This window comes from Chlorocebus sabaeus, chromosome 16 (assembly GCF_047675955.1).
Source record: "Chlorocebus sabaeus isolate Y175 chromosome 16, mChlSab1.0.hap1, whole genome shotgun sequence".
In the NCBI taxonomy this organism is placed as follows: domain Eukaryota; kingdom Metazoa; phylum Chordata; class Mammalia; order Primates; family Cercopithecidae; genus Chlorocebus; species Chlorocebus sabaeus.
In genome coordinates, this window is record NC_132919.1 from 56,707,367 (window position 1) to 56,720,373 (window position 13,007).

General features: G+C 38.9%; 1 protein-coding gene across 3 annotated transcripts in view; it reads right to left on the minus strand.

Annotated features, from left to right (window-relative positions):
• The window catches only part of KCNJ16 (potassium inwardly rectifying channel subfamily J member 16), a 171,043-nt gene that overhangs the window by 16,598 nt on the left and 141,438 nt on the right, over positions 1-13,007 (minus strand). The gene's annotated exons all lie outside the window — the stretch shown is intronic.

Genomic DNA, 13,007 nt, shown 5'->3' on the forward strand with positions numbered 1-13,007 from the left:
ATGTGGGCCATGGCATCAAAGGGGATTATTTTGGAGCATTAAGATTTTATAACTGCCCTGCTAAGTTTTAAACTTGTGTGGGGCCTGTAGAGCCTTTATTTTGACTAATTTATTCCTTTTGGAATGGGAATGTTTATCCAATGCCTGTTTGTACAAGGCCCCTATTGTGTCTTGGAAGTAACTAACTTGTTTTTGATTTTACAGGGTCATAGGTGGAAGGGATTTGCCTCGTCTCAAATTAGACTGGAAACTTTTGAGTTAGTACTAGAATAAGTTAAGACTTTTGGGAATTTTGGGGAAGGAATGATTGTGTTTTGCAATCGGAGAAGGAAATAAAATTTGGGGTGGGCTAGGACAGAAGTATATAGTTTGGGTATTTGTCCCCACCCAAATCTCATGTTGAAATATAGGGGGGACCTGGTGGGAGGTGTTTTGATCATGGGGTAGAATCTCTCATGGTGTGGTGCTGTCTTTACGATAGTGAGTTTTCATGAGATCTGGTCATTTAAAAGTCGTGGCACATCCGTCCTCCACTCTATCTCTCACTTGCTCCTGCTTTCACCATGTGATATGCCTGTTCCCCCTTCACTTTCCATCATTTTGTAAGCTTCATGAAGCCCCCCAGAAGCAGGTGCTGGCATTATGCTTCCTGTAGAACCTGCAGAACTGTGACCCAATTAAACCTCTTTTCTTTTTTTTCAGCATGCATTTGTTTATGTATTTTTATTTTTTTCTTTTTTAAAATTATACATTAAGTTCTGGGATACATGTACAGAACATGGAGGTTTGTTACGTAGGTATATACGTGTCATGGTGGTTTGCTGCACCCATGAAACCGTTATCTACATTAGGTATTTCTCCTAGTGCTAAACCTCCTCTAGCCTAGCCCCCAACCCCCGACAGGCCCTGGTGTGTGATGTTCTCCTCCCTGTGTCCATGTGTTCTCATTGTTTTCTTTAAAACAGGTTTAAATTACCTAGGTTTTAAATTACCCAGTCTCAGATATTTATAGCAATGTATGAATGGACTGATACAATCTGCCTCTTGTCAGCTTATTTTGTAGACTCCAGTTCTGAACAATCATAAGTTCTACTGAATTACTGAACTTGAGGCTAGAGGGAACGTCTTTCCTCTGCTACATCACACAAACTTACAAAGTTGAGTAGCTGCATCAGAGGCCATGTGGTCCACAAAGCCTAAAATATTTGCTACCTTAAATATTATCCTAGTTTATTTGAGTCTTTGCAGAAGAGTTTGCCATATCCTGCTCTAAAGCCCAAGGATGTTACTGCCACTGATTAACTTTTTTGTTGATTAGATTGTTCTGTGAAATAAGTTGTAAACTCCATGAGGGCCATGCTTGTCTATTTACCACTATATCCCTAACAGCTAAAGCAATATGTGATGTGTAGGCACTTACTAATTATATTTTGAAGAAATAAATGAATATATAATTGAATAATACAAAGATGATATTTATCCTCAAGGAAATTTCACCCCTCATAAGGTAATCAGTACTCCTAAAACTACAAAAACATCAGTGCTGACAGTTCTCCAAACACCAATTGTCAATTCCTCCCATTTATCCTACGTGTTCCCTGTTGCAGATACCAGCTCATAAACAGAAAACACAAAAGTTATACTATTTGCTTTCACTTATCATCTTCCTCAGGACCGATGATAGATCTCAGTAAGAAATTTTGTATTATTATTATTTTTTCAACTTTTAGATTTGGGGGTACATGTGGAAGTTTGTTATTCAGGTATATTGCGTGATGCTGAGGTTTGGGGTATGAATGATCCTTTCACCCAGGTACTGAGTATAGTGCCCAACAGTTAGTTTTCCAAACCTTGAAGCCCTCCCCACTCTGCCCTCTAGCAGTCCTCTGTGTCTGTTGTTGCCATGTTTATGTTCATGAGTATCCAATGTTTAGCTTCCACTAAGTGGAAGTGAGAACATGCAGTATTTGGTTTTCTGCTCCTGTGTTAATTCACTTAGGATAATGGCCTTCAACTGCATAAATGTTGCTGCAAAGGACATGATTTTGTTCTTTTTTATGGCTGTGTAGTATTCCGTAGCATATATTGACCACATTTTCTTTATCCAGTCCACCATTGATGGGCCCTTAGGTTGATTCTATATCTTTGCTATTGTGAATGGTGCCTTTATCAACATGTGAGTGCATGAAACTTTTGGTGAATGATTTGTTTTCTTTTGAATATATACCCAGTAATAGGATTGCTGGGTTGAATAGTAGTTCTGTTTTAGGTTACTTGAGAAATCTCCAAACTGCTTTCCACAGTGGCTAAACTAATTTACATTCCCACCAACAGTGTGTAAGCATTCCCTTTTCTCGGCAGCCTCACTAACATCGGTTGTTTTTAAACTCATTAATAATGGCTGTTCTCACTGGTGTGAGATGGCATCTCATTGTGGTTTAGGTTTGCATTTCTCTGATGCTTAGTGATAGTGAGGATTTTTTCATGTTTGTTGACTGTATGTCTTCTTTTCAAAGTGTCTGTTCATGTAAAAGCATTTAATTAAATTTGTTAAGTCTATAAGTGAATTACTAGAAATGTGACTCCCCTAATATTAATGTGTGTTGTCATATTGTCACTTTAAAGATCTATTCAAATGTATACTTTTAAACTATTTCTGGAGGTAAGCTAGCTATGTGTGACAGTAGTCTATGAATCTGGTACACCCTCCAATGCAGCAATTCCTTTCTCAGCAGTTTTTTCTAAAGAAATTATTATGGATGAATACAAAGACATGACTACATTGGAGGGCTATTCGTAGTGACAAAATCTGGATGTGAATTAGCTGTTTTATAAATGAGAGGTTGATTTCGTAGGTAACGGTACAATCATATGATTATATATAGCCATTAAAAGTAATGGAGTAGAAGAAAGACAGGAAAAAAATGTGGGCTTTTTAAATGAAAATAAAAACAGGGCTACAAAAAATCTCATAAAATAAATTTTTTAAGTTTAAATATATTTTAAAATGGAGAAAAAACAATGATATACAACAAAATGTTAATTTTGATGTGATTATCTTTCTCCTGTTCACATATTTATATTTTCTAAAATTTAACAGTAAACATGCATGACTTTTGCAGAAAGAAAAACAGGTATTTTCAGTTAATACTTCAAAAAATATTAATTCTGAGGCTTTTGTAAAGGGGAAACAAATCAATAGCAATCTAAAAGCATTTATTGACTGTTTTAAAGGCAGCTATAAATAGCCCAGCGAGGCAGACAGTCATACAGACATTTAAAGTCAGACATTGATGCTGTAATTTTTGCTGGAACAATTTACAGAAACAAATATAGTGACATTTAATTCATCTAAGTAAAACCAGATCTCATTTAAAACAAGGAGGTGGGGGGAAGAGGGAGTCAGATCACATTTGGCCACTGGAGACCAATTGGGGAAATCATGAAAACAGTGGATAAAAATTGGGGATGAAGCAGAGTTAGCATTAAACGGGCATCAAATGCATTTCCCCTTTTTGGTGCCTCCTTTTGTGTCTTCCCCATTCCAAACCATATTAAACTGTTAATACCTTTATTTCTTGGCTTGTATAACAATGTCTGTTTTAAGAATCTTTCTTTTATCTTAGTATTTTCAATAACTTTGGAAAGAAAATGTTAAAAATTGTGCTGTTTTGCAACTTTCCTACTTTAAGGTCTGTATTGCTAGATGTACAAAACTCAAGTAAATGGTTCTTTAAATGACTGAGTTCTGAGGAGGGCAATTACGTATTCATGATGCAGGTTTGCCTAAATAGCTGTCCCTAGCTAGATATTCATAACCTCAAACTACATATTCATAACCTCCAACATCTCATGTAGATACCCCTACAAGCAGTATAGTATAGCGGTGTTTTTTAAAGTGTAGTCAACTATTTGCTTTCAGATTCTAGGGGAGCATCTTAACACTTGTAGATTCTTGAGTTTCACCCCAATCCTGATTTGGTTGGTCCATTATTGATTCTTATGTGTTTTCGAGATTGAGACCTTAAGTTTCAAAAATTGAGACCTAGATTCCAATACATAAGAATTTGAGTTTAAATACCTGCTTGATTGCTAGTAAGACTGTGCACTTTTGCACCAACTAATCAACCTCTTTGAGCCTCTGTTTGCCCATCTGAAAATGCAGATCAGTGGATTGCTATGAGGATGAAAAGAAGCTGTGCTTCCAAACCTCCTTTCATACTAGGTAGTATTGTTTAGTTTTTAATCACAGCGCATGTAGCTATGACTACAGTCTTAGCCAAACCAAATAACGAATGGAAAGTGGAATTATCTTATGCAGATTAATATCATCGTTCAAGTGTTAGATCCAAATGGGGAAGAGAGTTAACTGGCATTTTTCCACGACCATTAATTATAAGATTGGCAATTTCCCAGACTTGTTTCAGAATTCTGTTTAGCATCTAATTGCCTTGACCTTCAGGGAGACATGACAGAACTGCCCAGAAGACCTACAAGTATTGCTAAGAATAGAAGTCATTTTGTACTAGTTACCTGCTTTGTGTTTTTCGACAGAATGACAACACTCTCCATGGTGTTTCTAAATGCCGGGTTACCTATGACTAATCTTGAATGGCTCCCATATAGTTTTGTATGGGAGCTGCTTTGGTCGAACCTAACTGTTCATTTCAAAACAAATGTAATTTATGGAAGGCATATGTGTCATGACTTTTGACCTTCTCAAAATTTGGTATTTATGGTATGCCAACAGAAATCCAACTCCTATCTCTCTGTTGCTCTTTTCCCATTTGTGAGAACTGCTTGCAAACTGTCCTCTTTGGCAATTTACAGGGAGTCTATTTATTAGTCTATTCAATCTGCTGGGAATCACTGAACTCACAGATGTGATTTACTCGTAGACCAGAAACTCCCTGGATAGTGTCTACAATTTCTTTGACCTTTAAGTGATTGAGTTTCTGTTTTAAGCTGTTGCAATGAAAACTCAGGACATCTTTATTGGAAAGGAAAATAAAGTAAGTGTTATTGGCTGATGGCTCAATTCCCATTTTCCCTGTGGATATAGATAAATTACGAAGGTCGTAATATATAAGATAGAAGATCTTCCTAGGAAGATCCAGATAGATAGCATCTTGAGACAATACCTTAAGCTATATGTTGCTTGTCACGTGAGATTAACTTTCTATTAGTGTGTGCCTTCTCAAGGCCTCTTAGCAGGGAAGCATTACCACTTACTACACATAATAGAAGATTTAGAGCGCTGACAGCAGTTAGTGTATTTGATAGAATCTTGAATTTCCATATATCTTTTTTTTTTTAATACTTTCTCTTCCAATCACATTTTTTATTTCCATGATAGTGCTATAGAAGAAGAATGAATCATCCTGTCCTGATTTGGAAGGTTGGAATTTTATTATCTACGAATGTCTATACACACAGCAGCAACCCAAGTTAGTAATATTTTCCTTAAAAAGAGAAGAAAATACAGCTCTTTGAGAATATAGTCTTCTATGGTGGAATAATATCAAAGTGAGAAAGACGCTGCTAGATCCAAAAGAAAGGTGACTAAGGTTAAGACTTTTCCCAGCATTTAAGGAACAAAGGATGCTTCCCTGGTATTTGACTTGGGTGGTTAATTCTTGATTTTCTAGGTAAATGAAGGAAGTTGGTGCCATAGATAAGCCATAAAAGGAAAGTAGTGATAAATCAATTTGCATTTGTCTTGGAATAAATTATATGCTTTGAAAAGAGTGCCCCATTAAAACTGAATTTTTGTTCCCTTGAAATCAAGCTATCAGATGAGAAAGACGTAACCAAGGAGAACATTCTGGGTAGTTGCGCAGAAGGAAGTTTAGGAATTTTAATTTTAATTCCTTGGGCTAATTCTTCCAGCAGATAATCTGCCTAAGAAAATTTGAGTGGTGCTTGCCTTGAACAAATAGGTTTCCTGCATCTACAACATAATTATTTCTTAGCCAAGAATGTGTACGGTATAGCTACATAGAGAAAGATTTCCAATATGTATTTAAAAATCAGTAATTTTCAAAAAACTAGCCAGGCGAGGTGGCGGACACCTGTAGTCCCAGCTACTTGGGAGGCTGAGGCAGGAGAATGGCATAAACCCGGGAGGTGGAGCTTGCAGTGAGTTGAGATCCAGCCACTGCACTCCAGCCTGGGCGACAGAGTGAGACTCCATCTCAAAAAAAAAAAAAAAAAAAAAAAAAAAACCAAAATCAGTGCTTTTAGATACTGATTTAATTAAATATTATTTATAACAATCTTAACTGTAGACCACATGACCTTGTTTTATTTGAGGTTGATTAGAGAAGGGGACAGGGATGAGATGAATATTTTCTCTGGTGATAAAATTACCTTTTGCTTCACCTTAACCACAATGCCATTTGTACTCATAAATGATAGATAATATTTATGAAAAGATCATTCAACTGATGGGTTTGGGAGTACTGCAGAACTTTCAAACACAACTGGAAGGATTATACTATAAACCAACACTATTTTTTTTTTTTTCATTCATAGAGTTCAAGACAGGAGAAAGAAATACTGGCGCTTTAGCTGAGAATTATAAACATCATTGGCATTTGAACTCCCAAATCTCATGTAATTTTCCCCTGGAAACATAGACTGGATGCCCTCATTAAAAAAAATTAGAAACCAGTCCTCAAAGACAGATTGTCAATAACTTGTGAATGTGCCCCTGCCAGATCCCTTATCCAGAAACATTTATGAGAGAAGACATAATAGGCTGAAGGAATATTTGTCCTGTTATTCATATTTGGTTATATGTCACTAAAACTTCGTGAAAACCAAAAGAAGTGCAAGGCCCTGCCCATCAACCCCTAGCCCTCCAGGATTCACAGTTGGTTCTTGGGTGGTCCCAGGGGCACCTGGGTGTGGCAAGACACCGTCTACGCTGTGCCATCAAGCAAAGCAGGCCTCCACTCCCTCTCCTGAGCAGGACCACTCTGATTTCTATTTTTCTTATTTGAACCAAAGAATGTTCTTTATATGAAAGCAACACATTGGGATTGGTGACCGTATTAGTTTTCACGCCGCTGATAAAGACATACTTGAGACTGGGTAATTTGTATACAGAAAAAGAGGTTTAACGGGCTCACAGTTCCACGTGGCTCTGGGGAGGACTCACAATCATGGCATTTCTTACTTGGCAGCAGCAAGAGAGAGAATGAGAGCCAAGTAAAAAAGGGTTTCCCCTTATAAAACCATCAGATCTTGTGAGACTTACTCACTACCATGAGAACAGTATGGGGGAAACTGCCCCATGATTCAAGTATCTCCCATCTGGTCCCTCCCACACACATGGGAATTATGGGAGCTGCAACTGAAGATGAGATTTGGGTGGGGACACAGCCAAACCATATCAGTGACCTTGCCTGTCTGCGGACATATGTACCCCGTTCCTTTCCCCAAAGAGATTTTACTACCAGTTTAATAGAACACTAATCAAAATCTCAGCTATCCAAGCAGTAATGGTCAGGAAGTCTAACAGTACAACCAAGCGTTCAGTGTGGTACAACTTTGAAGGTCCAGCCCGCAGGCAATCTGTGATGCTAATCAAGGTTTTTCTGTGTACTCCCAGCTTCTGCTTTTAGTGACACCTTCCCCTTAGCCCAGCTCCATCTCCTCTATTTTGGGCTCAGTGCTGCGTCACTCTCCGATAATCCTAACAGCCATCTTGAAAAGCAGGTTGTATTATATCTTTTGTGTTTTGCAATTTAACAAGCTAAGTCTTAGGGAAACGAAGCCATTGACTAAATGCCATTGAGTTGGAAAGCAAAAAAACTAGCATTGCAACCCAAGTCTCTATAACTAGTGTGAGTGGTGCATAATGGCTAATGTCACACTCGGGCCCTCAGGTGTGCATATCTTTTGCATACACAGCTTGAACCATGTTTTCTAGAATTAAGGAGATTATATCCTATTCCCTGCAACTCCAGACACCAGGGTTGCAGTGAACTATTTTAGCATCTGAGGTTATCTTTAATTTTTCCTGAGATACATCTACTCACTCTCCTGACAATATCAGCCCTTGATATACACACTGGGGGATGCAAATACAAGTAGCAAGTGACTGTAACAGACCTCCACCAGATCAAACCATTAAGAATCTAAAACATCAGCAAGGAAAGAGGTCAAAGGAAGCCGAGACTTGGGAGGGGTGCTCTGAGTGAGAGCTAATTGAGTGATGCTTTTTCATGCAGAAGAATGTTGCCAGTTGTGGGATTACGTGGCCACGGGGTAGACTGGAAGGAAGGCTTGTTGTCTTCAAACACCCTTTGGAATGAAGCCAAAGTGTTTTAACACAAAAGGAAAAACAATCCAGTGTGGGTGATGTCACAGGGCATCCTGAGGAAAGCAGCAAGCATAAGCTTCCTACTGCGTGGATCCAGAGTACACAGAATTATCTTGGTATTAATTCCTTCTGCAGCCAGAAGCTGGACTCTTATGGAAGAACTAGCTCTCATCATAAAGACTCGATGCTGGAAATTGTGTGTGTGCATGCGCGTGCAAAGTGTGTAGGTGTGTAAGTCTAGTTCCTGATCAGAGAGTTAGAGATCAACATTCCAGTCTCCTCACAGGCTCTAGGTTGTCTGTGAAATCACTGTGAAGAACCAAAGGTGGTTTTCACTGGGTAGACAGAAAATCGTCCTGTTCGCCTCAAGGACACTATCAAGCTGTGATCAGAAATTTGCCTTCTAATATAATAATGGTGATTATTAGATATGGGAAGGATGGGGGTACAGAAGAGTGACCCAAAACAAAAAGCACTTTATGTCAGTGGCAACCTTGCATTAATGAAATGAAGAGACATTCATACTATAACAGATGACGATGGAGAGTCTGTTTGTGATGCCAAATTAGAGAAAAAAGAATGCCTGAGACTGGGAAGCGGAAAAGCACATTTCCATCTTCGTGTCTGGAGAAACTTTACAGGACTGAAGTATGTATTGTCATCACAATGGAGAACTGTTTAAGTAGAAGCAGTGCCTTCCCCTTTGAAGAGGTTATATCTCCTAATAGCGTAGGTCTGGACAGCCAAGTTTCTGGGTCCTTCAGCCTTGGGAGATCTTTGCTGATGGAATACAGTTTTCCCAGCTCCATGCTAGCAAACTGTGGGGCTGGGGAGCCGAGAGGATCATCCCAGTGACTGGCAGCAGTTATTTAGGGAGAAGATAGTCAATCTTCAACTAAGTATTATTAGATCTGACACGTGGATTAAAAAGCAATGTAATGGCCAGACTTCTAAGGTCAAAAGCCAAGAGTTTAGGATTGCCCACTGGAATGTGGCATATTCTGTTCTTGGGGACACATCCAGCTGTGATTGTAAAAGGACAGAAATTCAGTGGAGCTGCTGGAACAGGGAGTAAAGAGGGGCAGGGCTTTAGTTAATCAGCTTAACAGACACCCAGTGAGAGAACAAGGGAAGAGAAAGGGGGGAAACCCCAGTGTTGGGGAAGTTAGGAAAAGGATAATAGGCAGTATGTAGATATCTGTGTAGGTAAGAAGTCTGCATCAAATAGGTATGGCAAAAAAAGTAACTGGGATCCAGATATGGAGCTGGGGTTTAGGACCTCCAAACTGAGGGAGGATAATCAGATAACAATTATCAGCCAGAGAGAAACACTTCTTACGTACCAGGCATTTTATATCCATGAAATGTGTTTAATTCTCCCAGTTACCCTGAGAACAAGGGATCAATATTATCCCCATTTTAAAGATGAAGAATCGAAGCTTAACTAGTTTGGGGTATTTATTCAGGGTCACAGGATAATAAATGTTGGGGAAAAAAACATGAGAAATGTACCTCATTTTATTGCTAAAGTTCTAAGCCTTAGTAATAAAAGGAACTGTTGGACATGGAATCAGAGTAATGGTGGCTATTTGGACCTGAACTCTGGAAAAAATAGAATGCTCAGTCACTAGGACTGGAGCACAGGTTCAGAGCAGAACTCCCTACAAGAAATGCTCACCAAGTCCCCTGAGATGAGTTTTAGAGCCACTCACTTAGGAGTTCTAGGAATGACCCATTCCATGACCTAGAGCAGAGGGGCCTGTGTGTGGAATCAAATGCCCTCAGCTCTAGGGATTGGAGAAACTCACAAGCAGGGAAATTTAGGCAACTGATTATACTAAATAGTTATCAATGTCAAGCTCAGAGGGCTAGCAAAAGTGGGCAAGGGGAAAGGGAGGGAGGAAGGTGAATGGTGTTAAAAATATCTCTTTCCCAGAAAACCAAGGCAAAGATTCAACAAAAATAGTTTTCTAGCCACAGAGAATTCCCAGTGGAAGTAGTGAATGCTGGTTTATTGGGAGATATTTCACATGTGAAATGTAACGTTTGATTCCTGGTACCTCTTTTGTTTAATAGAGGTCACTATAGTGTTGAAGAAGTGGAACAGAGCCCTCCTTCAAAAGTGACAATGGTAGAAGAAGCCACTGGGACACAGCTACTTTAAAGCAGATAATTTGATGTGGCAATTTATAGAGATCAAAATGCAAAATGACTGATTTGTCTTTACTAAACTATGCACACACAAAAGAATGTCCCTAGCCCTAACTTTCATCTTGACCCTCATTACCCCTCATGTCAGCCCATCCCAACATAACTTCCCTGACCTCAACTGCGTGACTGACCTGCAGAGATTGGACTCACCAGACGGGCAAGGCCCGGGGTGGAATGTGGATGTGTGAAATCAGGAAAAAGAAAAAACAGAGAAGAAACTATTAAAGATGATATAGACCTGCTTCTACAAAGCTATTATTGACACCAACTACGCTCCCTGTACTGTAACCTAGATACGCTGAGATAGTCAAAACATGGCCCTGGATCCAATTGGTTCACACCCTTGAATGCAGTAACAAATACTCTGTATTCGTGTAGGAGAGACAGGGGCCCTGCTCTATGATGCTACAAAGAATGGGGCTAGAATCTGCTTACGAATTTTATAGGGATGTAGATTTAATGTCTGTATCATGAAGAATGTTTTTGTTGTTAGTACCTTACGACAGAAACAATCTACTGAGTATTAACTCTGAATTTGGATCAACTTGAAGAATTTCTGGAAGAGTTTCCTGAGTTTGCTAGATGGCTGAACTAGAAAACTATGAAGTTCTCTTTTAACATTAATATTTAAAGGTTTTATATTATGCCATTTTCTTATTAACTGGTAAATAGCACTCCAATTTTATGAGATAAACAGTGGTGAAAGTCTTTCCAAGAAGACTGAAAATAAACAATGTCAGACTTCACCTTCTCAATAAAGTCAAAAGACTTGAGTCTTCTAATTTTTTTAAAAAAAATAATTGTGAGCCATATTTGTCACGCCAACAGGACAGATCATCCTGACCCATGTTTTGGTACTATCTGTGCCTTTGCTCATTGCACTGACTTCTTAATTTTATCTGACCTGTTTTCATTTTCATTTTGTAATTCTGCATATGGCTCAAAGAAAACAAAACACTCAGACTGGATCAAGGATTTTCTGAGCAACAATTGAAAAAAAAATGCAGCTCAGCAGAATGACTACAAGGGAAGTTTCTAAGGATAGAGGTTTCTGTTTCTTACTCCTGTGTTTCAGGGTGCCCCTGAATCTCACTGCGATGTTGGGTGTGTTGCATCTTGAAGGTGACCCAAGCTCAGGTTTTGATGATATGGCTGCTCTTAGGGTCTTATCAGGTTCTTATCGTGACTTGTGATTACAGATGTATTATTAAGTGATGCAAACAAAACAGTGCCTTTACTTTCATCAGTTAGATTAGATTTTTGAGTCAGTCTAGTTTGTTTGAATCTCATCTCCAACATTTACCTATGCGAACTCAGAGCAGTTATTTTACCTCTGTGTTCTCTGTCTTTTTAAAAGGGGCAATTATATAAGAATTAAATCAGATAGCATTGTAAAATACTAGGTATCTCATAAATGTCAGTAGTTTTTTGCCTGAAGCTTAAGCTCTCAAGCAAAATAGGAACTTCTACTTTGGCTGGTTTGAGGCAGCTACTGTGACAATGGTAGAAGAAACCATTAGGAAAAAGCCACTTTAAAGCAGATACTCTGATGTGGCCTCTTAATAAAGATCAAAATGAACATTGTCTCTATTAAACTATGCACACACAAAAGAATGTCTCTGGCCATAACTGTCTTCTCAACCCCCATGACTCCTCATGCCAGCCCGTCCCAACATACCTTCCCTCACCTCATCTGCATGGCTGACCTGCAGAGATTGGGCTCACCAGACAGGCAAGGTCCGGGGTGGAATGTGGATGTCTGAAAGCTGAAGATTAAATATTGCAGGTCAGAAAACCATGGCAGAAGCAGGTCAGGGCTGGTATGAATTGTTAGGGGCACCTTTGAGATTACAACTGTATCCCACCTTCCTCATTGCAAAATTGCAATTGACTTGTATTTTCTTAACTTGAGAGCAAAACATGTATTCTTTGGAGTTGCACAACTTGGTATATTACTGGGAGCTTAGCTCTTAACCCCCTATCACTCTCTATATCAGTTTCTCTCCTCTCTAAAATGGAGCTAACAATAATTGTCTCCATTTACTTTGTGCTCCTTGTGTGCCAGGTACCATATCAAATGAAATTAAATAATATCTAAGATATAGATGCTAGTAAAGGCTTTTGAAAAGGAGGCAGAGAGAAGTTTAGTAATTTGGGGGAAGGTCACACTGCCAATGCACAGACAATTTGGTCTCTACCTTGCCGATTGTAGACTTTCAGAACTTCCAATTTTTTAAAAACAATAATTGTGAGCCATATTTGTCATGCCGACAGGACAGATGATCCTGACCCATGTTTTGGGTCTATGCCTTTACTCGTTGCATTGACTTCTTAATTTTAGCTGACCTGTTTTCATTTTAACTTTGTAATTCTGCATATGGCTCAATGATAACAAAGCACTCAGACTGGTTCAAGGATTTTCTGAGCAACAATTTAAAAAAAAACCCCACTCCATCTGAATTCTCAG